Consider the following 27,571-nt stretch of genomic DNA (forward strand, 5'->3'; position numbering starts at 1 on the left):
ATTGCACTGTTGTGATTATTTTGCTGCTTGTGTATCTCTGCTACCTTTAAACTACAACAAAAAGAAAAAAAAAAAAATCTTGCTTTTTTCCCACTTTCTGAAAGTTAAGAAAGTTCAGTTACAGATTTGCTGTTCTGAACTGTTTGGAAGTTTCTAGAAGGCCAGTGCTTGCTTGGGCTAAAGGGAAGTCTCTGTGTTCACCAGTGGGAGTGGTTAACACTGAACAGCCTGCCTGTCCCTGGAGGAATGGTTACTACCTAGAAGCTGTAGTTTTATTGGCCATTTTGGGTCAATTCTAAACTCCTTGATCTCTCTCTCTTAAAACCCTACAACTCTCTTTTTGTGCGGTTTTGCGCACTGAGCAGCATCGGGCAGCACCGCCTAAACAGGTTTAAACTATTCCAGGCTCCACAAAGTCTGCTCTTCACTTTTCCCCTTAGAACTGTTCAAACTCTCAAAGTAATCACTCTATTCTCTTTCTAAAGCCCTGCACTTTCTCATCTCTTATAAGGAAACACTAACTAACTAAAGCACTACACCCTCCTTGACTTCTCATAAGTATTAGGCTCCTGATTGGTCCTTCCTGATCAAGTGAAAAATCAGTTCCCTTCCCTAATCTGATCAGTAAAAAAACAGTTCCCTATACTAATCTGGTATGTCCAAGGGTCAGTTTCAAGGTTACTCTCCAGTCCAGCTGGTGAATCTGGGAATTTTGAGGCAATGTTACAATTGCCTTATGTACACAGACAACCCTCTCCTCCTTCCAACAAACTCTAATACATGTGAGAAATGCAGTTACACAGCCAAACTGGAGGCAGAGCTCTCTCAACCCAAAACTGGCACAGTCAGGAGGAAAAGGTAACCACCCACACCACAAATCCAGTCTCACACAGACCTATTGCATCTGCATACCCAACACATAAACACACAAAAACATACCTGGAGGCTCTAAATAAAAATCTGCCTAAACAGCAAAGACCTCCTAAGCAGATATCCAAGCAACAGCCACCCCTCAACAATACCCATGAATCACATATCTCACAAAATCAGTGTGCCTCACAGTCACAGCCCTTAAGGCCAAACAACACACCAAATACACTGGTTATAGGGGACTCTATTGTCTGACACACTGACGTCCCGCTCACCAGACTGAACAAGGAGAAGGTCACTGTAAGCTGCCTGTCGGGTGCCAGGATCCGCCACATAACGCAAGCACTCAAGTCACTCCAAAGCAAGTACAAGTATGACTTCGTCATTGTCCATGCTGGTGTGAATGACCTGAGACATACCTCCCTGGACTACATGAAAAGAGACATAGAGGAGCTCCCTGACCATGTAGCCCAGGCTGGTATGACCCTGACCTTGAGTAGCATCTTGCCCTCACCAAGAATGATGCCACAGTATAAAGACAAAATGATCAGTTTCAACAATTGGCTAAAGTATTGGTGTCATTCAAAGGGGATCCAGTGTCTGTCAGCCTGGAATGACATGCTTGACAAGCCACGTTGCTTCACTAGGGATGGCTTGCACCTGTCACCCTTAGGTTTTCGTATACTGGCCAAGGCTCTTGCCACCCCCATAGTGCCTTTTTTAGGCAAGGTTCAAAGGACAAACCCACCTCCATAGACAACCCAAGGATAAAAAAACTAAAGGTAATGCTACTCAATGCCAGAAGTCTAAACCTCAAGATGCACGCACTCGAGGCTCTCCTCAGTATGGAGAAAATTGATGTCTGTGCAATAACAGAAACCTGGTTCAAGGATCCTGAGAGCACACCAGCACTACCAGGTTATAACTCATACCATGCGTTTCAGCTCCAAAACTCGGATCAAAGCACAAAAGGAGGGGGAGTATCTATATTCATCAAAGATACCTACACCTCCAGGTTAGTGGCACTGCACGAAGCATCGGAAACCATCCATGTGCAACTAACAGCGGGCAAAACTGCCTTTCAGTTTGTAGCCTGCTACAAAACACCCTCCCTATTACAGGAACCCCACTTGGCATTTCTGAGAACACTGGAGAATATGAAGGTCTCTCCAAACACTATGTTATTGGGTGACTTCAACTACCCAAGCACTGACTGGGAAAACTACTCAAGCCCAAACACCCTCGCCCAATGGTTCCTTGAATTTATAAACTCTAATGCAATGGAACAACTGGTCACCACTCCCAAAAAAAGGAACATATTGGACCTGGTCATCACCAACATGGGGACTCTATGCTCCACACCAGAGGTAAACCCCTCATTGGTAAGATCAGACCATAAACAAATTTCCCTGGACACCATATCCCGTCCCCACCCCCAGCCAAGGAAATCACTGTAAAGAATTTCTCAAAAGCCAACTTTGCACTTCTCAAGACTGAGGTGGAATCCTTCAAAGCCCCTGGGTCAGAGGATAATACAGCCCAATCCGCAGAATCCTTTACAAATGCATTCTATGAGCACCTGCAGGATTGCATGGATCGTGCTATCCCAAATAAAACCAAGACTCACTCCTCCAAAAACAGGAGACCGGTCTGGTGGATCTTGGCCATAAATAAGCTATACAACAGAAGGAGGAAGCTACTACATGACAGAGCAAAATCCCAAAAAGGGAAGGCATCTCTGATCAGTATTAGCAAGAAACTTTGATCCCTCATAAAATCATCAAAGGCCAGCTTCGAAAGAAAAATTGCCCTAGACACTAAAGATAATCACAAGGCCTTCTTTAGTTATGTCAGGAACATGGGCGGAAACTCCCAGATATGCTCTGAATTGTTGCATAATGGTACAAAATATACCAATCCTACAGACATAGCCAACATCCTGGCAGACAGATTCAGAGCAAACTTTCCCCCCCTTCCCCCCAAAGGAGCAAATGTCTATCTCAACTGAATGTAACCTCCCTGACATCACAGATGCACAGGTGAAAGCTGCCCTCTCCAAAGCAAAAAACACAGCATCTATGGGACCGGACAGTGTCCCAGGCTGTGTCTTACATGAGCTCCAAGAAGAACTGAACCCTCACATTAAGTCACTGTGCAAACTTAGCCTTACTACAGGATATGTACCCAAAGAATGGCGTACAGCTACAGTGGTCCCACTCCACAAAGGTGGTGCCACAATGGACCGCGGAAACTATTGCCCCATAAGCCTGACTAGTCTGGTCTGTAAAGCTATGGAGAGTATTATCATGGAACACATAAACAAAGACATTGGGAGCCTCCAGACACTGGACCCTACTCAATTCAGCTTTGTTAAGGGCAGATCTTGCCTCTTAAACCTACTTGATTTCTTTGAAACAGTTACCAAAGCCATAGATGAGGGCAAGGTAGTCCACACAGCCTACCTGGACCTCACAAAAGCCTTCAACACAATACCCCACTTGGGCATCATAAATAAGCTTACCAGCTTAAATATCAACCCCTATAATCACAAGATGGGTTGCAAACTGGCTCAGAGATAGAACCCACATGGTCAGAATCGCAGGTGCCATGTCCGAATCCAAACCAGTTACAAGTGGCATCCCACAGGGCTCAGTTCTGGGACCTCTCTTGTTCGGTATATACTTCTCTGAGGTTCAGGCTAACATGGGGGGGGGGATTATGGCTGACAAATTTCGCAGATGACTGCAAACTGGGGGCCATAATCGAATCTCCAGCTGACACAAGCATCCTCCAAAAGGGTCTCACAGAGACGGATGCTTGGTGCCAGAGCCACGGCCTCAAGCTAAATGCTAAAAAGTGCATAGTCATCCTCTTTGGGAAAAACAAGGCGTCCACAAATTACCACATAGGTGGTAATCCATTAAGTACGGAAGAAGTAATTAGAGATTTGGGGACCAACGTAGATAGTAATTTCTCCTTTGATAATCACGTTGCCAAAGTGGTTAGAAAGACCTTCTATATAGCCCACCTTATCACGAAAGGGTTCTCATCTACATCAGGCGAGGTCATTGTGCCCCTCTACTCGTCACTCATCAGGCCCATAATTGAATACAATGCCCCTTTTGGGATGTACCTTACCCGACACCTGCAGCAACTGGAGAGACCCCAAAAGTACCTAACCAAGTGGATCATGGGCTACAAACAGATGTCCTATGCAGCTCGACTAAAGAAACTCCAGCTCAACTCAGTTGCTTACCGCCTACTCAGAGGCGATCTAAGCCTGACATACAAAGCCATGTCAAACCCAGAATTAAGGGACATGCTCCACCTCAAAAAATCCAAGTCCCTTAGAGCTACATGCTCCAGGGACCTAAACCTCAGCACAAAAATAAATAGGACATGCTGGAGGGACAGATTTATTTCCCAGAGGCTCCCCTCACTCTGGAATAGAATCCCAGTACATGTTAGACATAGCCCCTCGCTGACCCTCTTCAAGCGAAATCTGGACGCATGGATGGGAAATCGCAAATTCACCCCAGGGATCTCTTCTGTGTCCCTGCTAGACAGAGGCACAGTAAACTAATCTTAAAAGCGTACCTTCTGTGACCTACTTTACAGAGGCACAGTAGGCTAATCTAATAGGGAGGCGGAAGCCAAATACACTCTGGCTAGGCTTATAAATGCCCTAGGGCAGATAGCCTAGTATCTACCTATGAACCTATGAACCTATGAACAGTATATACAAATGAGTGTCATAAATGATTTTTGCAACAAATTTATCCAATAAAATGTGTGTATGTTAAACATGACAATGATAGTAATTCAAAATACACCTGCACAGATGTGATGTACACAATAGTTTGTTATAATTATTATATATTTGTTTAGTAATTTGTAATCATTGTTATAATTACTGTGCTGGCCATGGACAGATGCTGTTGAATGTATAGGCTTATTTAGCAGTTTGCATTTTCAAATCACATAGTCTTAGCACAAAGTATACATGATTGTTAATGAATCCCTAGGAATATTTAATTCTGGATATGTCCGGCAAAGCACAAGGAAGTAAATGCTCCACATTATGCAAAAATACAACTTAATTATTGAAAAAGACAATGCCTGTATATATATATATATATATGCCTATATATATATATATATATATATATATATATATATAGGGTCCCTATCAAATGATAGAAAGCTCATTTGATAGAATAGAAAGCACAAAACACTGAAAACTCATTTGACTGAAACTCAAAACACTGAAAATGCTATATGCCCTTTTCCTCACTGTAGTGCGATCCTGGAGTTAGTATATATAGTTAGGAAGGGTGTGGGGGGCATAGCCCCCCCCCACATAGTTTATGTAAATATTGTTTTCTCCAAACAGTTATTCATTGTAGTTATAAGTATCCATGTGTAGGGTTTAAAATGTATGAAGTATGTGGGGGGCTATGCCCCCCCACCCTCCCAACTATATATACTAACTCCAGGATCGCACTACTGTGAAGAAAAGGGCATATAGCATTTTCCGTGATTTGAGTTTCAGTCAAATGAGTTTTCATTGTTTTGAGCTTTCTATGTTTTGGTATCAGACAAATGATTTTCCATCAAATGAGCTTTCTATCATTTGATAAGGACCCATATATATATATATATATATATATATATATATATATATATATATATATACACACACACACACACACACATATATATATATATATACACACACACACACACACACACACACACACACACACACATATATATATACATATATATATATATATATATATATATATATATATATATATATATATATATATATATATATATATATATATATACATATATATATATATTTATATATGAAAATGCCAGTCGTGAACAGAGGGAGTCTGAGAGAGAGAGAAACCCTGGCCAAAAAAAAAGTTTGCAATGAGTGATCTGTTCAGTTAATTTTTGTTGGGTAATGAAGCATTGTGTGTTGTGTTAGCCAGATCAGCTATTTTTTTTTCTTTCCTCTTCATAGCATTTTGCAACAGTCTGTGCAAAAGAGCACTTATATCATACTTCTTTCTAAATATTGCTGTTGACATTTTAATAAATCCCTTTAACTGACTTAAATAACGCAGTACTTTATTCTGAGATGACTTTACTCTTGGTATTGGCTGATCAGAAGTGGTTGTAGAGGAGTCGCTGCTGTAACACCTGGTAAATTTCCATAAAAAAGTCCCTGTAGCATGTTATTAGATATTACTATAGTTAACACTGTAATCAGCAACAGAGGACTTAATCAGAACAAGCTACAAAAGACGTTATATTTCTTGAGCCGAGAGGTGACAGTATAAAAGCTGCTTTAAACATTTGGATTGCATTAAGTAATAAGAGATGATCCAGAGCTACATTATATGTAAACTACCATTGCTAGGAATATCTCACCAAAAGTCATTTAAATGGTTTGTGTGTACCCATTAAAGCACCTTTATTGCCATCTTCAGTATAAATTGCCATATATATATATATATATATATATATATATATATATATATATATATATATGAAAACACTCCCTTTTAACTGTCCACTTTCTGTCATAAACAACTACACTGTGGTAAACAGCACATGAAATGGTTATCATCTAAGAAAAAATAAACTTCTTACTGCGAATCATTTCCAAATATTCATTGTAAGGCATGATCGTAGTATTAACAAGCTTTTCATCCTGGCTGACAGGCAATCAATACCTGGTCTGCTGTCCTCAGAAATCTACATGTTGGGACTTGTTATGTGTAAACCTAATCGTCCCATACCTTGTGAAAATGTCCCCTATTATAGTTATGAAATAATCTCCCATACTAACTTAGAATGTTAGCTTCCATTATAGTCTGTGTGTAATAGATTTGTAATTGTTAAAAATAGTGAGTCATCTCCTTTAATGTCATATAAACAGGCGGCTCCCTAATTAATAGCATAACTACAAGCAACTCTTTCCAATGATGCACTTGTTCAAGAAAAACATTAAATTAAACTTACTCAATGAATACAATTAACCATCAAAAACTGAGGTGCAGCCAACTACTTTAAACAAATTGAATAATAACCAGCTTATCGCGTGTCCAAGAAATGGGTGTCAACTTGATAGGTGAGTCTTGGTATCTATGTCAAGAACACAAAATAACATGTTATAATCTTAGACATGATTATAATTCTTTGTAGGTATGCAGGGTTGCTACATTTTCATGCTGCCATTTACTGGCAAATAATCCACACACCCTGTGTAATATAAACACAATCCTTGTCTAAGTAGCAACAACTTTTAACAAACCACATCCAGAAGCACCGACTTCAAATACCATATATATTAGTTGCAGGAGCAGCCTTAAGTGAAATGGAGACAACAACCAATCCCTCATTGTCTACTGTTCACTTGGCATACCTTTACTTTTCAGCTTGTTTATGTATCCTTTCAGAATATCTTATCTGGTCAAAACTGCTCCATAATAACTGTGGTGGAAACAACTTAATTTAGCTAGGAGTTTGGGGTTTTGCTGGGGCCCCAGAAACCACGGCATTCTAGATGCCCCGAGGAGCATTTTAAAAATGTTTTACGACCAAAGATGACCTGAACAAAAATAATGAAACAGGAAAAAATTGGCTTATTGTTTTCAAAAAAGAAAAAATTGTGTCCAGAGCTTTCTTCTCAAAATTGACAAAGCAGTTACCTATAGGCTGAGTAGTTACCATAAACTGAGAATACAAATGCTTGCAAAGACTCCTACGCAGAAAAAAGGTTGTCACCTTCTGTGTTCCCCACTGGTGTTAGGCTGGGATGAACGTGAAAAAAAAAGGTCAGAGTCACATATTTCAAATTGCTGTCATACATCTACACAGCATGTGCCCTCATCCCTATCCCAAAAAAGACAAATTGCTTCTGTGTACGCTTCTCATTTCAGACTGGGATGAAAGTGAAAGAAACAGAACACAGTAACATACTGTGTGATGCTCGCTTGTGAGGAAAGTGAAAAAATAACCATCATAATAATAATATAATCTAAGTTGTTGATCTTAAAAGAGGTAAGTTCCTCTTTGGCAAGTCTGATGATGTCAACATCCCACAAATAAAGCAGTGTACATAAAAGCTCCCAGTAAAGCATATAGCGCGTCATGGTAATGTGTATCTCTGTAGTATCATAGCATAGCTAGGTAGGGGTTTGAATCCTGCAATTGCTGAGTGTGTGAGTGTGGCACTGTTAGTCAATGTGTTGTGGGTTTTGCTTTTACTACTGTATGACATATCAGTAAAACAACAGTATGTGCATTGCACACTTCAGATATCTGTGTAGCAAATACATATATGTACATGTGACCTCAATTAGTTCATAGGTGTGAAGCCTGCTTTCTACATGAATACATCTGTTACCTTTGACAGATTGTGCTGCTGCTTCTCAGACCTTAGGTCACATATGTATGTTTATGACAAGGCCAGCCACTGTAGTGATCTGTGGCCTAGGTCATCTGTGTCACACACACCCATGACAGTTTCTATAGAATAGTGTGAGTGAGGGTTCATGCCTGGGGTATATTTCAGACATGTTCAAACACAACAAAGTCTGTCAATAATGAACATTCATTATAGGTGTACAACAACTTTGTGGATATGCATACAGACCCCTTATTGCTTATGTGATACACCGAGGGACTTCAGAATACCTTTGGAAATGTGAATAGCAAAGGACAGATGACATAACATGTGGCTGTATGTACACATCGGTACCCCTTCTACATGTTGTGGGCTACTACCTATGTGCTACTGTCAGGATACTATGCTTAGTAAATGTGGATGACTATGCTATAGTTGGCTTATAGCTTTACAGCATGGGTTGGACAACAGGTATCTGTCTGTATGATACCCTTGTGGAGGATAAGTGTCGCATCAGGACAGTGCGTTGTAGGCCACTGTATGCATTACCAGATGTGAACGGACATATCCCTAGTGTGTTTGCTTGTACCTAAGAGGGCTACATGCCAAACAGGAGTGGTTCCAGGAATGGGTGGCGGTCAATACCACTGGTTACTGGTATAGTAGAGTACCGGAAGGATCCAACTGCTACTGTGTTTCCTACATCTGTGTGTCTGTTGTCAAGACATCATCTAACGATTGGTTATAGTCAGGCTGTTGAGGTTGTGTATACTACCAGAATGCAAACCAATGACCAATATTAACAGTATCACCCACAGCATAGCGTCAAATCATGTCATACACACGTGTACCCAATTTAAAACATACGTGTAGTAAAATGCATACTGGCCACCAATAGAAACTATGAAGTGTTAACACTGTATAATACAGGGCATGTCACCCTTCCCATGTGTCCACTATGCACGTACATGCAGAGAGTGCACCTCCACCATGTTCACAAATGTACACCTGCAAATCTGTACTGCACACATCACACACGCACTGTCCACTCACCAACACATGCTGCCAGAACTACACACATCAGCCAAGTGGCACATGGGCGGACAATACATTTTTGGAATTAACACTGGAGCAAACAATACTACATTGATAATCATAGCTTTAATGCATCATGCCTGCTCAGATATACCTACAAGGATATCATTACACCTTACTGTTGTCAACATGCTAACATTGCTACACTGCTATTAAGTCACCCTGTGCATCAGACTGGGATGAAACTGAAAGAAACAGAACACTGTGTGATGCTCACTTGTGAGGAAAGTGAAAAAATAACCATAATAATAATAATATAATCTAAGTTGTTGATCTTAGAGTGTACATTGATCCTAAACAAGCTATAGTAACATTCTGTTTATACCACCGTGGTTTGATTTCTTTTTAGGAAAGATAAAGAAACAGCAACCACATAATCCCTGGTACTCATACATGTTATAGCAAACTTCTGTACCTCCTTGGTTTTAATCTAGGCAGGGCCCATAGCAGAGGTCCCTCCTAAGTTTGCATTAAAATTCACTTATATAGCCAGGGTTCAGGCATGTGCAACATACACGCACGTGCATATGCGTGCCCACACACACACACACACACACACACACACACACAGTGCCTCTGACAAGTCAGGAATATCACAAGCTACACTAATAATAGTAACAACAGGTACCAGTTGGAGGTGTCTGAACAAACCACAAAAGAAATGTGTAGCAGCAGCAAAAGGTTTAATACATAAATGCAAACGCCAAATACTCCAATGCATTTTCATCCACCAAACTTCATCAGATGTAACAACAAACCTTTAATTAAAGCAGCTTTTATACCCTCCCTTCCACATTTGCATTAATTAACCTAATAGAATAATTTATTTAAATAGTTCCCAAATTAGAGCAACTAAACATCTACTCTTAAAATTCTAAAAATATTCATTAAAAACATCAAAAAGTGCTTGTGCATAAATGAACAAATATACAAACACTACATGTTAAAAAATATATATTAAATAAGAGACTCCATGTTAATACAATCAAACTTCTGTATGATAAGTGACCAATTTAAAACAATGCTTTTACTAATGTAACGTGAATGCATACTAAAAACCTGTAAATACTCTTATTAAAATAATAGAAGCAATATATTAAAAATATAAGATAATATTTATACTGTATATAGGAAAAAATAAATGTAAATAGTATTAATATTATATGCAAAAAAATTTAATAAACATCAACACAATTACAATTTTGCAGCCTTCATTCTCAATATATGGGCAATGGAAATATGTTCATTGAGCCCAGGGAATCTATTAGCTTCCAAAAGTAATTGCCAATATACTTCTCTTACTTCTATCCTATTCTCCCATGGCCCCCCCTAGTGTCCTGGTGTACCATTTCAATTACAAAAAAGCCCCATTTTGCCTTGGGACATAACAAAGTGTGTTTGTATAATGCATTATTACCATTTTCTCTTCTTATAGCATTTAAATGTTCATAAATTTTCCTTTTTACTTTTCGTGTAGTTTTACCAATATAAAGCACAGTACACTCCTTACATAGACCTAAATAGATCAGCCCTTCACTATTACAATTGGAAAAACTACTACTTTTGACTAAATAATCCCTGTCCCTAATGTATACTGAATCTTCTCTAAGAATAAAAGAACATTGTGCACAAGATCCACACTTGTAAGTCCCTGGTTTTCTTCCATTCTGCCCCTTATAATTGTCTCCAACAACAAGAAGCTACACTAATGTTTCACACATGCACAGACATGCTGACATTGCCCATAGTAATCCAGTTCTATCATAAAATGCACAAACGCGCACACTGCATGCTTACCAGCAGGCAAACTGAGGGAATACCAATTCACCTACTCCATGCGTTTGTTGTGTTTGTTGGAGGAACCAGAGCACCTGGCTAAAACCCACACAGTGACAGGGAGCACATCCAGACTTTACATAAAAAGAGGCACAGTCAAGAACTCAGTCAGAGAGACAACTACTGCAAGATGAAAAACTTACAGTTGTATAAGATCTTACCATAACTCTAGATATTCTACTTCTAACTGTTGTAGTATTTTTTAGTCTCGGGAGATATCCTGCTGAGGATAGCCTAATGTCTGGGCAGCATACCAAACATTCTACACCTTCCAGGTATCGTATGTCAGACATATGTCCTATGAGCAAGGCATAAAGTACATATGTGATGTATGGGCACCTAATCCTCAGAAATGAAGTGCCTCAGGAGAACTCGTGCAAGCCCAGGGAAACAATAATATGCATATATAGGAAGGGAATGAAAATGAGAGAAGAAAAGAAGGATGGAAACGGAACCTCTCTGCCAGAAGTAGGGAACAAAATATAATAGGGAGCAGGAGGGAGAGAAGAATACACAGGGTGAATACGAATATGGAGGTAAGTGTCCTTCAAATCCATACAGACCAGATAAGCTCGGAGAAGCAAAAGAGAGAAAAGTTTCTGAAGAGTCAACACCCTAAAGGAAGGAACCTTGAGAAACATGCTGAAAAAGCATAGGTCTAAGATAAGCCTCCAGGACCCCTCCTTCCTGGGAACCAGAAACATTCTGGAATAAAAACCTGTTCCCTGATGAGACAAGAGAACAGGGTGGGTGGCTCCTTGTTCTGCCAGATCCTGCAGAACCAAAGGAAATGTGGAAGCTGGCAAGGAGTAGGCTAAGGAAGGCTAGAAACTGGAGAAAGGGACTTCCAAGCTATAAAATAACAGTGCAGGATGATAGAGAGAACCCAGGCATCTGTGGTTATCTGTTCTCAAACAGGAAAAGGAAGGGTTAGCCTGAGGGACAGAGGAATCTGGCCAAGGGGTGTGGAGGCTGGATGTCAGATAAGGGCAGATTTGTCAGAAAAGAAAGGATTTGGGAAAATCTGCTTGTAAGCCATCTTAATCCTAGTCTGCCTATGGACAAAGGAAGATTTTGATGGATAGTTCCTCTGAAAATTAGTTATAGGAGGAACAAAATTTAGTTGTAGGTCTTTCACAGCCTTGCCCTTATCCTGCAGAGTTGTAAACAATTCTGCAGCAACAGTGCCAAAATGATTCTAATTATCTAAGGGAGAAACTAAAGGTTTGGCCTTAATGTCCTCAGGTAAGCCTTGCAGGCACAACTAGGAATATCTCCTCATGATAAAAGCAGATACACCTGCCCTAGAAGAGACATCACCTGCATCATAGCTGCACTTAATGGAATGATGAGCCACATGACAGGCAGAGCTCAGCAAAGAAGATCATAAATCTTACTGTTGAAATCCTACACATCAGTTAAACCCCCCTCAGCTGAAATAGAGAAGCCAGGATATATCTATTCGAGTCTATATTACATGTTCGAAGTTTGAAAACTTTGAACGTTAAATAATCAAATTTAAATGTTCAAAGTTTCAAACATCAAACATATAATAAATAAAAAAAAAAACAAACATAATTAACTTGACTAGTGTAGGCCCCCTGCACCCCCACACCCCCTGGTCTTTAAATATACCAACTCTGAGACCACACTATAGTGTGGTAAAGGGAAAATTTCCCTTACTGCACTGTAGTGCGGTCTCGGAGTTGGTATATTTAAAGAGTGGGGGGTGTGGGGGTGCAGGAGGGCTTGCCCCCCTGCCTACAGCCATTAGTTTTGGGTTTGGGTTTTTTTTTAACATATGTTCAAAGTTTTATAACTTCAATCAGTTAAATTCAATATTTTAATGTTCAAAGTTATAAAACTTCGAACATATGATATAGATCCATCTAGTCATATGGGTCTGATAACTAATGGCCTTAAAAGCCAAAGTAGCAAAAGTATACACTTTTTTCCATACCTTTCCATAACATGGCTGCCCTTATCAGAAGGTAAAAGCTTGTAGTTGTTATCTGTTGACATGAAAATAACAGCAGGATCAGATGATGGACTTTTATACAAGTATTTATGATCCTCAGGAACTTTATAAAATCTGTCTGGCTTTTTAGGCACCAGAGATTGAGAGTCAAGAGCCTGAGAAGCTGCTGTAAATGTATCTAAAAGGGCAGCTAAAATAAAAGGGACTGCAGAAGGCCTGGGTGAGTCAATTTGTAAGAATTCATAATTTTTCTTTTGAACCACTGAAACCTGGGAAAAGTCCCACTTAAAGTGTTGCATAATATCAACCACTGTGTCCCCAAAAGATAGTTCCTCAAAAGGAGACCCAAGGGCAAAGGAGAATGTATCTGGGAGGAGTATGCTAAGGATTCTATATGAGAGTCCAACTCTTTATAAGAAGAATAAGATTTCCTAGCTTTCTTAGATGGGATGGAAGACCAGTGAATAGCAGCAGCACTGGGGACAGAAAATCCCTGTGAGAGTTTCAGAGCTATATGGGCATTTACAACTCCCTGAATAAGGTACTGCCACTCTTTGTGAGGATCCTTAGCCACAGTAACCACACATTTGGTTTTCTGTTTCTTTTTTAAAGGAACATCTGCCTTGAGAAAGCTAGGAGGTTCAGACCCCTGTATAGATTCAGTGAAGGTACCAGGCACGTCTTCCCTAACTGCAATTTGCTGAGATCAACTAGGCCCTTCAGATATAGTCATCTGTTATTCCCCCTCTGCGTCTGTACCAGACATATGCATAGCATCAGTGGACATGTGAACAGGTAGCGCCACATTGGCCTACAACTGGGCTGCAGAGGGAACTGGCATAGACACTAGCAGGTCCTTGGGTTCTTCATTTGACCTGAGGGTGGCATCCGGTAGAAGATGACCATCTTTAGGTTCAGAATTTGGTTTTTTAGATTTTTTTCTTAAGTGGTGGATGAACATTGGAACAGGCAGATTCGGCCATGGTACCCTGAGTCAATAATTTCAGGTGCTGGTTTTCCAAATAAATAGAAAAGTCTGACAGACAGCTGCAGAGTGTGTTAGTGACAAATGTCACAATGCAAATGGTCATGCATAGCACCAAGACAAAAAAGGCACTCCTCATGTTTATCTTTATAGGGCATCTGGCTCCCATACTCACATTTTCCCTTCATGGATGACATGAACACAAACTACAAGGAGAACAAAAGAAAGGAAGGAACCCCAATGGGACACTTATCTTTAGAAAGCTTGGTAGATGAAACAGCTCAGGATAAAGCCAAAATAATAGGGACTAAGACCCCAAATCAGGGACAGATGTTAAATATTGCTCTGATGTACTCAGAAAGTAGATAGAATAACAGACTTTCAAACATCTATCATTATTTATTAAATGCAATCCTCAACATTTTTCAAGAATGCCACCACTCTTTTGAGGAACAAAACAAAAACCTGAAACATCAGTAACATTCTTTGAAATTACTAATAGTTAGATATATGTGCTCATCATGTCTTAATTAATTTGCTCAAGAATTCTGGAAAAAGCCAAAAGTAATGAATGCAAGGACAAAGACCCCAGATCTGGGACAATTTTTTCAACATTAATCTATTTAAACAAGTAGTGAAATTACCAGGTTTTGCACAAATAAGATGCATTTTCTAAACAATAAGGCATACGAAACTCTAATGTCTGGCATTATTGACTGGCAATAATCCTCAGGGATTTAGCAGAAAAATCTAAAATTTTACAGGATAGAGTACATAAATATGAGGCTGAACTCAAGGACATTTGTACCTGTTTGCTTGCCAAAAAAAAAAAAAAAAAACACTTCGCTCACACTACCACCAATTACTCCATTGCAAAGAGGTTCACATCTTTTCCCCACCGATGAATTCGGTCTGTGTCAAAAATGCAAGGAACAAGGCCTTGTATTTATTGTTTAAACATCACAGTCTTCACAGCATTATTTTCTTCTTTCTGTTTTTCTTCAGTCATATTGACCCTTTCAGCCAGTCAGCAATAGGGAGGCAAATGCAATCAGGAAATAGGTGTTTGTTAAATGTCAGTGCTCCTTGTTTGTGTGACGACACTCTTAACATTTTAAATAAACACTGATGGCCCTATAGAAGCACACAAAATGCTCCAGAAACTGTATCATGCAGTTTGACAATCAGAAAACCAGACAAGCTGCTCAAATTCTGGATACATGGTAGAAAGCTGGACTGCCTTCAGTGCTTAGTTACAGATATGGGTGGAGCTGTATTGAAGATATGGAAGTTGGCTGTGTATGCCCAGGACTACACATGCTTGTGTGGTATTGAGTAGTATAAATCCCATACCTCTCTGTGAGATGGCTTACTTTAAGCTATCTTTAAAAAAAGATTGAATTCCCAGGTGGGAAACCATTTTTATCTGAAATTACAAAACTTCCCATATTAAAATCACCTGAACAGTAAATAGTGTGGGAAGAAATAGCCAGGGAATTGTTATGGCTAGGCTTGTATAGGCCCTAGGGCTGATAGCCGAGTACCAACCTATGAACCTATGAACCTATGAACCTATGAACACCTAAAACAGATAACTACAAACATAATTTTGAAGGACAATACACAAAACTATGACCTCACAAAATCAAGCAATCCTTATAAAACTGAGAAATCTACAAACGTTTCTTTTCTGTATAAAAATCAAACATGATAAAAATTGTTAACATACACATGATCTCTAGCCTGTATTTTATGTACATAGTTCTGCATATAAAATTATAATCTCAAATATTCAACATTAGTCCACGGCTGTGTAAAGTCCTATTATGTTAGCTCCAACAGGGTAAAAGATATACCTTAAAGTAAAATTAGACCCTTCTGCAACAGGCTTGGTTGAAATCCCAGTTAGACTTGCAGAACAAGGAAAGATATGAAAGTGTAGGGTGATGAGAACCCTCTCAGCCAAGAATAGAATGACAGAAGACAAGACCAGCTTCATTAATAGATGTGAACAGATGCAATAAAATAGATGGGGCAAACATATTTGGGCAGATATAGTGAAATAGAAGGAGAAACGTTATAGAAAGTGAATAAGACAGAATGTGTTAGAAAACTGGTAAAACAGATGAACACCATAGTCAGAACTATTAGGATAGCTTCATGTGATTAAACAGAAATAAATTTAGTATATTACTGTGCAGCTGAACTAATAACACATAAAGTGCTACCACCAGACCACAAAGGAAAGGACCAGAACAAGAAGAATACTGCTATGGAAGCATTGAACAGAGAACTATAAATTAACTAAAGCAAGAAGTGTCATTACTAGGAGACTATAGAAAAGGAAAGAGATCATGGAGAGGCAAGAAGAAATCGACAGAAAATGAGGAGGTCCAACCAAGCAATGACTGTTTTAGAAAGTAGGAGACTGGCATTAAATCAACAAATGTGGTGACCGTTGATACAAGCACCCCAATACTATGTAGGAAAAATGGGGTGAGGTAAGTGTGAGGGCGTTGACAGTGATGATGAATGATTCAGAAAGCTAGTGCTAAAGCAGCAAACTGAACTGAGGAAGCATGAAAACAATAAAAGGTCAGTGCCACTACAAACCTAACGGCTCTCCCTGGGCAAGTGTTCCTTTTCATATTCTCAGTATTGAAAGACAACAAGAGTTTTCTTAATAACATGATGAGCATAAAAGATTTAAGGTGTCCTGCAAATAGCTCATTCTCCTATTGGTTGGTGCTCTACATACATGTAAAAATGAGCAACCTTCAGATAAGCAAGTGGCCCGAAAGTCAGAAGTCTGACGCTAGCCTTCTGTGAAAAATGCAAGAAGTGTGTTTGTTTGCATTGTGACAGTATTGTAGTTTGAAGATATTTACAGCATCAAACTGATTTACCATTACTTGTATGTAGTGCAGATGTGAACATGTCTGTAGTGAATGAAACATATTGGTTAAAGAACACAAACTTCACATATTTGCTACTTTGCATGGTATCTGCCTAATTACAATAGCTACTACTTTTTGCCACACTGTCACTTCAAAATAGCCCAGTTGAGTACAATTGTCCATCTTATACAGTATCTAGAAATCTACAAAACCCAATAGTCATGACACAGAAAACCCTGCCTTTCCACTGATTAATGAATCCTCAGACATGGCGGATGCAGGCATTTTGTAAGTTCACTTTTTCTGACTTTCTTCTAAGGAGATCCAGTATTTTTCTACCTGGGACAACATGATCGACAGACCACGATGCTTTGCCACAGATGGCCTGCACCTGTCACCCTTGGGATTCCGGATACTGGCTAAGGCTCTTGCCACCCCTATAGTGCCATTTTTAGGCAAGGTTAAAATAACAAATTCACCACCGTAACAGGTACAAGCAAGCAAAATCTGAGGGTAATGCTACTCAATGCTAGAAGTCTAAACCTCAAAATGTACTCAGTTGAGGCACACCTTAAAATGGAGAACATCGACATATGTGAAGTGACAGAGACCTGGTTCAAAGCTCCAGAGAGCACCCCTGCATTACCAGGCTATAATTCATACCACACCTTTCGGCCACCTAACCCAGAATGAAGCACTAAAGGTGGAGGCATGTCCATATTCATTAAGGATATCCACACCTCCAGGCTAGTTGCACAGCATAATGCATCCAAGATTATCCAAGTGCAACTAACTCTGGGCAAGACCACAATCCAAGTTGTAGCTTTCTACAGACACCCCACCATGCCCCAGGATTCCCACTCCTCATTTCTTGATACACTGGAAAGTATTAGAGTACAACCCAACACCCTAATAATGGGCGATTTCAACTACCCCACCATTAACTGGGAAAACTATTCATGTACCAACTCTTTTGCTCAACGTTTTCTGGAATTCATAAATTCCAACACCTTGGATCAACTTATTCACACCCCCACCACGGGCAGCAATATCCTAGACCTGGTCATTACCAACATGGGCAACCGGTGTTCCACACCAGAGGTCAATTTCTCATTGGTGAGATCCAACCATATGCTAATCACCCTAGACATCCACATCCCGCCCCCACCCCCAATTAGGGAAACCACCGTAAAAAACTTCTCCAAAGCCAACTTCACACTTCTTAAGACAGAAATGGCAAACTTCATGACACCCATGCAGATGGGCAATAGAGGTACAACTGCTGAACCCTACACAAATGCACTTTATAAACACTTACACGAGTGCATGGATCATGCTATCCCTAACAGAACCAAGATGCTTTCCTCCAAAAAAAGGAAGCCAACCTGGTGGTTCTCTGCCATAAACAAACTCTACAACAGAAGAAAGAAACTGTTGCAAAAAAGAGTAAAATCCCATGACTGGAGGAACTCCCTGGTTAAAAGCTGAGATCCCTCATAAAATCCTCCAAAGCGAGTTATGAAAACAAATTGCCACTGGCTCTATAGACAACCACAAAGCATTCTATAACTATGTCAAGAATCTCAATGGCAACACTCACATCTGCTCTGAGTTACAGCACAATGGCGCTAAATATACAGAACCAACTGATATTGCCAACATCCTGGCAGATAGGTTCAGTACTAACTTTACCCCACTCTCACCCCCTAGAGGGCCCATCTCTATACTGGATGAATGCAAAGTTCCTGTAATCACGGCTGCACAGGTAAAAACACACTCACCAAAGCCAAGAACACACCATCCATGGGACCTGACAATATCCTAGGCTGCATTCTACATGAACTACAGAATGAACTGGCATCCTACCTAAGTACCATGTTCAGTCATAGCCTTACCTCAGGCTTTGTGCCTTCTGAATGGTGCACTGTGACTGTTATCCCACTCCACAAAGGGGAAGCCACAATGGACCCCAGGAACTACTGCCCCATTAGCCTGATGAGCCTGGTCTGCAAGGCCATGAAATGTATCATCATGGAACTCATAAACAAAGACATTGGCAATCTCCAAACTCTAGACCCTACCCAGTTCGGGTTTGCAAAAGGCAGATCGTGTCTCCTAAACCTGATAAACTTCTTTGAAGTAGTCACCAAAGCCATAGGTGAGGGTAAGGTTGTTCACACAGCTTATCTAGATCTCGCCAAGGCTTTCAACACCATCCCCCTCTCTGGAATTATAGATAAGCTCACTAAACAAGGTATAAATCCCTATGTCACAAGATGGGTTGCCAACTGGCTCATGGACAGAACCCACATTGTGAAAGTAGCAGACACCAAATCCGACTTCAGACCAGTGACAAGTGGAGTAACACAGGGTTCAGTCCTGGGTCCTCTCCTGTTTGGTATCTACTTCTCTGAAGTACAGGCTAACACAGAAGGTCTTTGGCTAACAAAGTTTGCAGATGACCTCAAACTAGGAGCCATAATCGAAACTCCTAATGATGTGGACATACTACAAAAGGGCCTCACTGAGACAGATGCCTGGTGTCAAAGCCATGACCTGAAGCTCAATGCCAAAAAGTGTATTGTCATCCCCTTTGGTAAAAACTCTGCACCTATGAACTACCACATAAGTGGTAGTCTACTTAATGCAGTGATAAGAGACCTTGGGACACACGTGGACAATAGTCTCTCTTTTAATAATCACATTGCCACAGTGGTCAGGAAATCCTTCTATGTGGCTCACCTTATCACAAAAGGTTTCTCATCCAGAAAAAAAGAAGTCATTGTTCCCCTCTACTCATCACTAATTAGATCCATTATAGAGTACAACACCCCTTTTGGTATGTACCTCACAAGACATCTACAACTGGAAAAGGCCACAGAAATACCTCACAAAGAGGATTACTAGCCTCAAACAGATGTCCTATGCAAACCATCTTAAAAAACTCCAGCTTTACTCTGTCACATATCGCCTACTCAGAGGCGATCTCTGCCTAACATACAAAGCTATGTCAAACCCAGAGCTGTTGGACATGCTCCATTTAAAAAAATCCCAATTCCTCTGAGCTATACGCTCTAGGGACCTAAACCTTGTCACCACAATAAACATAACATGCTGGAGGGATAGATTCCTGTCCCAGAGACGTCCCATACTCTGGGACAGACTACCTATCTGTGTCAAACAGAGCTCCTCATTAGCACTCTTCAAGAAAAATCTTGATGATTGGATGGAAAATAGGAAATTCACCCCAGGGATCACTTCTGTGGCTCTGCTCGACCCAGAAAAATAATTTTCTTGGGTGGCAAAAGCCAGGGTACCTTTTTGGCTAGGCTTATATAGGCCCTAGGGCTAATAGCCTAGTACCTACCTATGAACCTATACATTTATCAGATACTGTAGAAACTGCCTAATGTTTTATAATAGGAATACTTTACTTGTTTACAGTGAGACCATATCGGAGCAGCACAAAAATAGCAGCATACTTATTGCAAAACTCTTTCTGTATTTGAAGATATCGGTAAGCAACCCATTTCCACAGATCTTATGTTCAGACTCCCAGTACCTCATAACATTTCCAAGTTATGTTAGCAGGTAGGGACAATAATGTCAGGATATATTTCCATTTGTATTAAAACAGTTTGTTTAATATTGTACAAAATGGCAGCACAAAGAATAATAGTTTCTTCATGCATTACAAACTCGCCTGCAACTGGGAAACCAGCCTCACTGCAGTATAGGCGACAATACATCTTAAACCAGCAAGTTTATACATTACTTCTTAAAATGTAAATGCTATTTTTCAAATTCACTGTATAAACATGTGCATAGTAGCTATACATTTCTTATCACATTATCAACCCACTGAGGAGACAGAGAGCTTTCTCTGAAAATTACAAAGAAGTGATTATGTGCACATTCTGATACACAATTATGACAAAGAAATGAGGATATCAGAGCAGAAGCCCAAGTAGCTCTAATTGCAGAAAAGGTCAAATAGAACAGATTATGGTGTTTCAGACAGATGTACAGGAAAGCAGAAGACAATCTGGCAAAGAAGATTTGGAATAGACATACATAGAGGAATAAGGCAAGAGGAATCAAGGGTGTCCGACAAAGAGATGGATGGATTGTGTGAGAGAAGACCTACAACAGTCAGTCATGACTATTGAATAAGGTAGGGAGTGGCACTGAATTGAGAGAGATGGTGACAGTTGATGTGACACCCCAACTACATGTAGATAACAAATGTGGGAAAAGGGGGTGATGATGATGATGATGATTATGATGATTCAGTAATTTGAATGTTATTGTCTTAAGTGTTCTAAACCTTTACACATGCTAAACAAGCAATTAGTCATGAACTAGGAACAAGGGAGGCATATTACTCTTAGGAGAAATACCTTCTATATGAGAAAAAAATTGAAAACTGTTACTTATCACTCCATATTATTCATATATAATCTTAGTACCATGATGGAGTTTTGACTTTTCATCTACAATGGAACTTGGAACCCATGGAAAAAATGGTTACAGGAACAATTATGATGAATAGCAATTTATCTAGAATCATTTTATAGAATAGTCTGGATAGGGACAGGTACAGTCACACTAGGACTGACAGTACACGGACTGTCATCACACACTGTAGATTCAGGATCTTCATCCCTGTCTTAGATACTGGGTAGTCGTATTACTACCAAGGAAACCAGAACAGTCAGACTAACTGAAGACCATGTTATTCTTGACTCAGACACCCAAAGCTAACTCTCAGGAACTTAGCATTCATCTAAAGCTTATCTGGACTGGCTTAAATATGCTTCAGATTGCATCTATCTATAGCACACTTGGTTTGCACCATGTATGACCCTGACTCATTGTTTTTTTTTTTTTTCACTGCTGCACCAGTTCTCCCCAATGTCTCTCCCTGAATAACCTGAGGTGCACTACCTGGCCTAGTTGAGAGTTAGTAAGTGGTTGCGTAGTGTTGTCTGTTATAGCATTACCTTTCGGAAGCTTTATCTTTTTGGTCATTTTGTACTACAGACTCATATATGGAATGTTTTTTGGCTGAAGTTTTGAATCCAACATTGGCATGCTTATTCTTATTTGTCTTTCAAACATTAGCTGGGATGGGCTTACTGTTGTGACACTGTATGGAGTACATCAGTAGGACATTAAAGGTCTCTCTGTATCAGTCATTACTGGCAAATTGTTTAGTTGTTTGGACAGTTCTGACTGAGGACACTGAGGACTAGAGTACAAGTACAGTATAATAGTTAACAAACTATTGGAATTTGGTTGACACAAACTGTGTACCATTGTCTGTAACCATTTCAAGTGGACATTTTATATCTTGTGAATATGGTCTTGAGCCTTATTATCATTTATTTATTTAATTACTTGCAGTTTGTTAACCGGGAAAAGTCCATTGGGCCGAACAGTGCCCGTTTTCAGTGGAGGCCTGGGGAGAAAAGCTCCTTAGTTCAATAAAAAAGTAGAATTAAATAAAACTGTATACATTGGTAGTATACCACTATCTAACATGTTGGGTTACAAAGTTAAAAACACACACTTAACAATTTATTGGATAACGGTAGCCAGCACATGTAATATGGTTATGTTTATAGGTGAATACTCGGCTAAATGTCCTGACGTACCATTCTGAGCATAACTAATAACCTGAAGTACCATTCTGAGCCTAATCAATAACCTGGAGTTAGGCTCAAACCTTATACTTTGTGTTTATGAGGTAAAGACCTTAACCTTTATGCCAAACTCTCCCTGAGAATAATAGCCTGCTATTATCAATAAGCTTTTGCCCTTGACTCACACAGATCAGCAACTATCTTTTACCAAGGACCTTGTGGTAAGGATGGTTTATAGACAATAAAAAAATAACATATTGACACAACTTTTTAATGTCTAGATTAATGTTTGATGACCACACTTAACTTTTTTTTTTTTATGACATTTTGTTAGGCCTTTGTGTCCTTCATATATTTTCTTTCACACCTCAGTATATTGTGAAGAGAGTACTGCTGGTCTGTCTTGGTAGAGTAGCAAACCATCATTTTCAATAATTGTGCTCTAACTGTGCAGTACTTGTACATGAGATGTCATGTTTGCATCCAGCTGTTGGGACATCCCTCTTGGACATATCTGATAACAGTTCATAACTCATTGTTATTCATGGCAGCTTGTTTATCTAGTCTTTGTTAGCACTGATCATGCTATCATAATGCTCTGCACATAGATGGCAGCACCTTCCATTTCTGACTGCTGTTGATCACATATGGGACTTCTTTTTAAGCATATCAGTAATAACCAACTGTTTTCCAAGGACATGCATTGCTCTAAGTTGCCCCATCTCAGCTTCATGATTAGACTCTGACATCTAGATGTCCAGATCATAAGAACTGATCAGCGGATCCAATGGCTTGTAATCAGTTTGGAAATAAATACTCTCTAATCTTACCAAGTACATGAAATCTCAAACTTGCCCATACACTCACAAGGCCCTCCTCAATCTGGGAGTATCTCTTTTCAGCATCAGTTAGCATTATGGACAAGAAAGCAACAGGGTTTAACACTTCTTTATCCATCTGGAATAAGACTGCACCAGGCCATAGTTATTAGTATCAGCACTTGCTATTATCGTCTTGATAACAGCATAGTGTGCTAGCACTGGAGCTGTCATTAGAATTTACTGTACCATGCTGAAAGCTTGGCCTTGAACATCTCCCCATGACCCTGATGCATCTTTCTTTAATAGGTCTCTCAGTGGACATTTGACTGGTACAAATTTGCCCAAGACTGAAGAAGTTAAGCTTGCCATAACTCTGTCACACCAGCTGGACTTTTTAGCTCTGGTATTACACTGACACACTGGCCTCAGTCATATCTGGACCAATTACACTAGCGTCTATACTGCGAATAAACTATTGATATTAAGTCTTTGCAAAGCAGCATTTGTCTTGGTTTAGTTGAAATCCTGAATCTTTAGTGGTTTGTAACACTGCTTCTAATGTCACGTGTTTTTCTTTTCTTTCTTTCTTTCTTTCTTTCTTTCTTTCTTTCTTTCTTTCTTAATTTATCTGGAACCACCAGTAGTCAACAATAGCATGTCCTTTTAGCAAGTCACTTATTTTATGTTGAAAGATTTCTGATGTTGAGGTTATACCAAATGGTAGTTTCTTGAGACAGAACCTTCCCACTGGAGTAATGAACATTGTCCTCTAGGAATTTTAGCCAGAATCCACTGCAATATTTAATAAGGAAAACATTTTACACTGACTAATTTAAATACTAGATCTTCTTTTGCAGTTATTATGAATCTCGTTTGCATAACTGCATCATTAAGCTTTTACATTTCAACACATATTTGTACGTTGCCATTCTTTTTTTATAACTGGGACCACTGGCGTATACCACACAGTCATTTCAGTTACACTCTCTGCTATACACAGTTGTTATACCCTTTCATACCTCTCAACCTCTTAGAACAAGAAATCTGGCCAAAGACATAAATAAAAGTGGGGCAAAGACATCAAGTTAGGGACATTATTTAAATATTGCTCTTACAAACTTAAAATGTTGATAAAATATCAGGTTTTGCATTAGCATGTATTTTCTGAAGGGCGTGAAGTCAGAAACTCAAATGTCTGCCATTATTTTCTATTTTCAATCTTTAAAAAATTGCCACTAATTTGGCAGAAAAAACACAATTTTATGAAAAACAGACCAAAAATATAAGGCAAAAATCTTGACATTCTGCGAAAATCTGTACAGTTGAGAGGTATGCTGAGCCTTTTCACATCTGCTTCTACTTTACACAGACTAGGGAATGTTAGGCTTCTGGGTGTGGTCCAAGCAAGAATGGGACAGCATTTCATTTTAATTTTATTTTTACTGGATCACAGTTAAAGCAAATGAAATTCACCAAATACATCCACTCGACAATTTATCCTGTCAATCAGCCCTGTTTACATGCCACAGCTCTACTTAGCAGTTCATTCGTGTACACATAAATCTATAACTCATACATGTCTCCTTTCCACTTAGACATGACTAGAAATCTACTAATACACATACATTTTATTGCAGGCCTTCATATTTCTGTGTCTACTTCTTGCAACTACAGTCACTTCAAGGATCAGCCTCTGTATCAATCTTGAAATTCACTAGATTTCCATGAATAGTTTGACTGGCAAGCCTGACTTAGTATTAGGCATAGCAGTTTCTGAATCCAAGTAAAAACACTTTCTGAAAAAAAAAAACTTTCAGTTTTAGACTAAGAAGCAACTTTCTTGATTAACTTAGTCTTATAACCGAAAGCAAAATGTCACAGTCTTTTACATCTCTTACACCTTCTGCCATTCTGCTTTGATGTGACTCAGTTTCACCTCATACATTTGCCAGGTTTACCCTCAGTCTGCGTCTCATGTACATGCTTACTTTGACCAGAATTATATTTCTCTTTAAACTTTTTATTTTTCTCTGTATTTAACCTCTTACACATCATTTGTCATCTTTAAGGCAGCAGTTTGTTTTGTTACTCATTCAGCCTTTTTAGTGATTTTTTTTTTGCAAAGTTAAATCAACTTCTCATTGAAGACACTTCAACATTTTCCAGGCCATTTGCATCTCTATTCATCTTTCATTTCATTTATCCCACAGTTTTCAGCCACTTCATATATACACCTTACAAAAAGCATTAACACATTTACTTCTAGCTTATAAATGTCTGAAGAAGCATGTCCTTTCATATATTTTATTTCTTTTTATTAAAAACATTGATTATTTACTCATATGTAACACTTTGTCTCTCTCAGAATGAAAACAAATGTATAATATGTACATTTATTTTCTCATGGCATATAACAAAGTGCTCATCTGAATTTCGTCAGTTTCTTTGTTCAACATGGTTACTACTGTCAAATCTATGAACCCGCCTTCATGCTGGTCAGGTGAATGGTTTTGCAAATTCAAATGGCTACAGTTTGTTAATCTTTATCATATTTTAAAAATTTGGTTTTCAAGGACTAAATGGCTTAAAATTTAGTAAAACAACTACCTATAGGTTCATAGGTTGTTACTATACTAATGACTCCTGGGGAGAGGGAATTTTAAGCCTATCCATGTTTCATATATTTGGCAGGTTTTCATACCCTAGGGTTGTTTTATGGGGTATATGTAGGCTTGGGCTTGGTCATGGCTCATTAAGCATCTACAGGGCTGTCTCTATCAAGTCACATCTGAATTGGATTAGGGAAGAACTCTTCACATAGATGGTAAGCCTGTTCCAGAGAAGGGGTAGTCCATGAGACATATACATGTCCCTCCACTATGTCCTATTTTTGATGCAGGCAAGGTTTAAGTCGCTAGACTGGGTAATTCTGATGCTGTTGCAGATGTGCAACAGGTCTATTAGAATTGGATAATAGGCTGCTTTGTAGCCAAGCATAGATTGCCTCACAGCAGCCTGGAGGATACTGTATGCAGGGATAGGGCTTTGAGTCAGACTGCATAGGACAATGCTATTTATACCCTGTATTCATTTTGTGAGGAACCTCTGTGAATGGTCCAGTTGTATATACCAGGTCAAGTGAATACGGAAGGGGACATTGTCCTCAATGACTGATCTGATGAGGGCCAAGTGCAGCAGAGTAATGGCATTCTTACACCTAGATGCTGTACCATTGCTTATAAGTTGTGCAATATAGAACGATCTCCCTACAACCAAAGAGATATGATGGTCAAATGCCAGATTACTCCCTACACATGTTCTCAAATCCCTGACCACTGGGCCTACTCTTAGAGGTGTATTACCACTGTGGTAGTTTCCAGGGGCAGCCATCTTCCAAAAGATACTATCATGCATTTTGGCATTTAGTTTTAGACCCTGGCTCTGGTACCATTTATTTGTCTGGGTGAGGCCTTCTTGGAAAGTATGTATGCCTTTTGGGAATTCTATAACTGCTCCCAATTTGCAATAATCTGCAAACTTGGTCAGACAGAGATCCATGACGTTGCTTGAAATCAGAAAAGTAGATGACAAAAAGGAGTGGCCCCCACACTGAGCCTTATTAGTCTCTGATAGTGACTGGTCTCTTTGTGGAGGTAGACTTCCTCATCCTAACTTCTTGGGGCATATCTGCCATCTGCTATTCAGCAGGTGATAAAGGAGTTTTATACTTAATTTCATGTGTTTGCCAACATATTGTGTTGAATACTTTGGTTAGGTCAAAGTAAGCAGCATAACCCATTTTTCCCTAATCCATTGCTTTGATGACTTTCTCAAAAATGTTCACCAGGTTGAGTAGGCATGACCTGCCCTTGATGAAACCAGCCTGGGTTGGATCCAGTATCTGAAGGTTTCCTATGCCACTGTTTATTATTTCCATGATATCTCTGTCTATGATTTTATGCATGGCATCAGTCAGACTTATGGGCATGTACCTGGTCAGACTTATGGGCATGTA

Source organism: Protopterus annectens, chromosome 5.part0 (genome assembly GCF_019279795.1).
Source record: "Protopterus annectens isolate FY-2018-M chromosome 5.part0, PAN1.0, whole genome shotgun sequence".
In the NCBI taxonomy this organism is placed as follows: Eukaryota; Metazoa; Chordata; order Ceratodontiformes; family Protopteridae; genus Protopterus; species Protopterus annectens.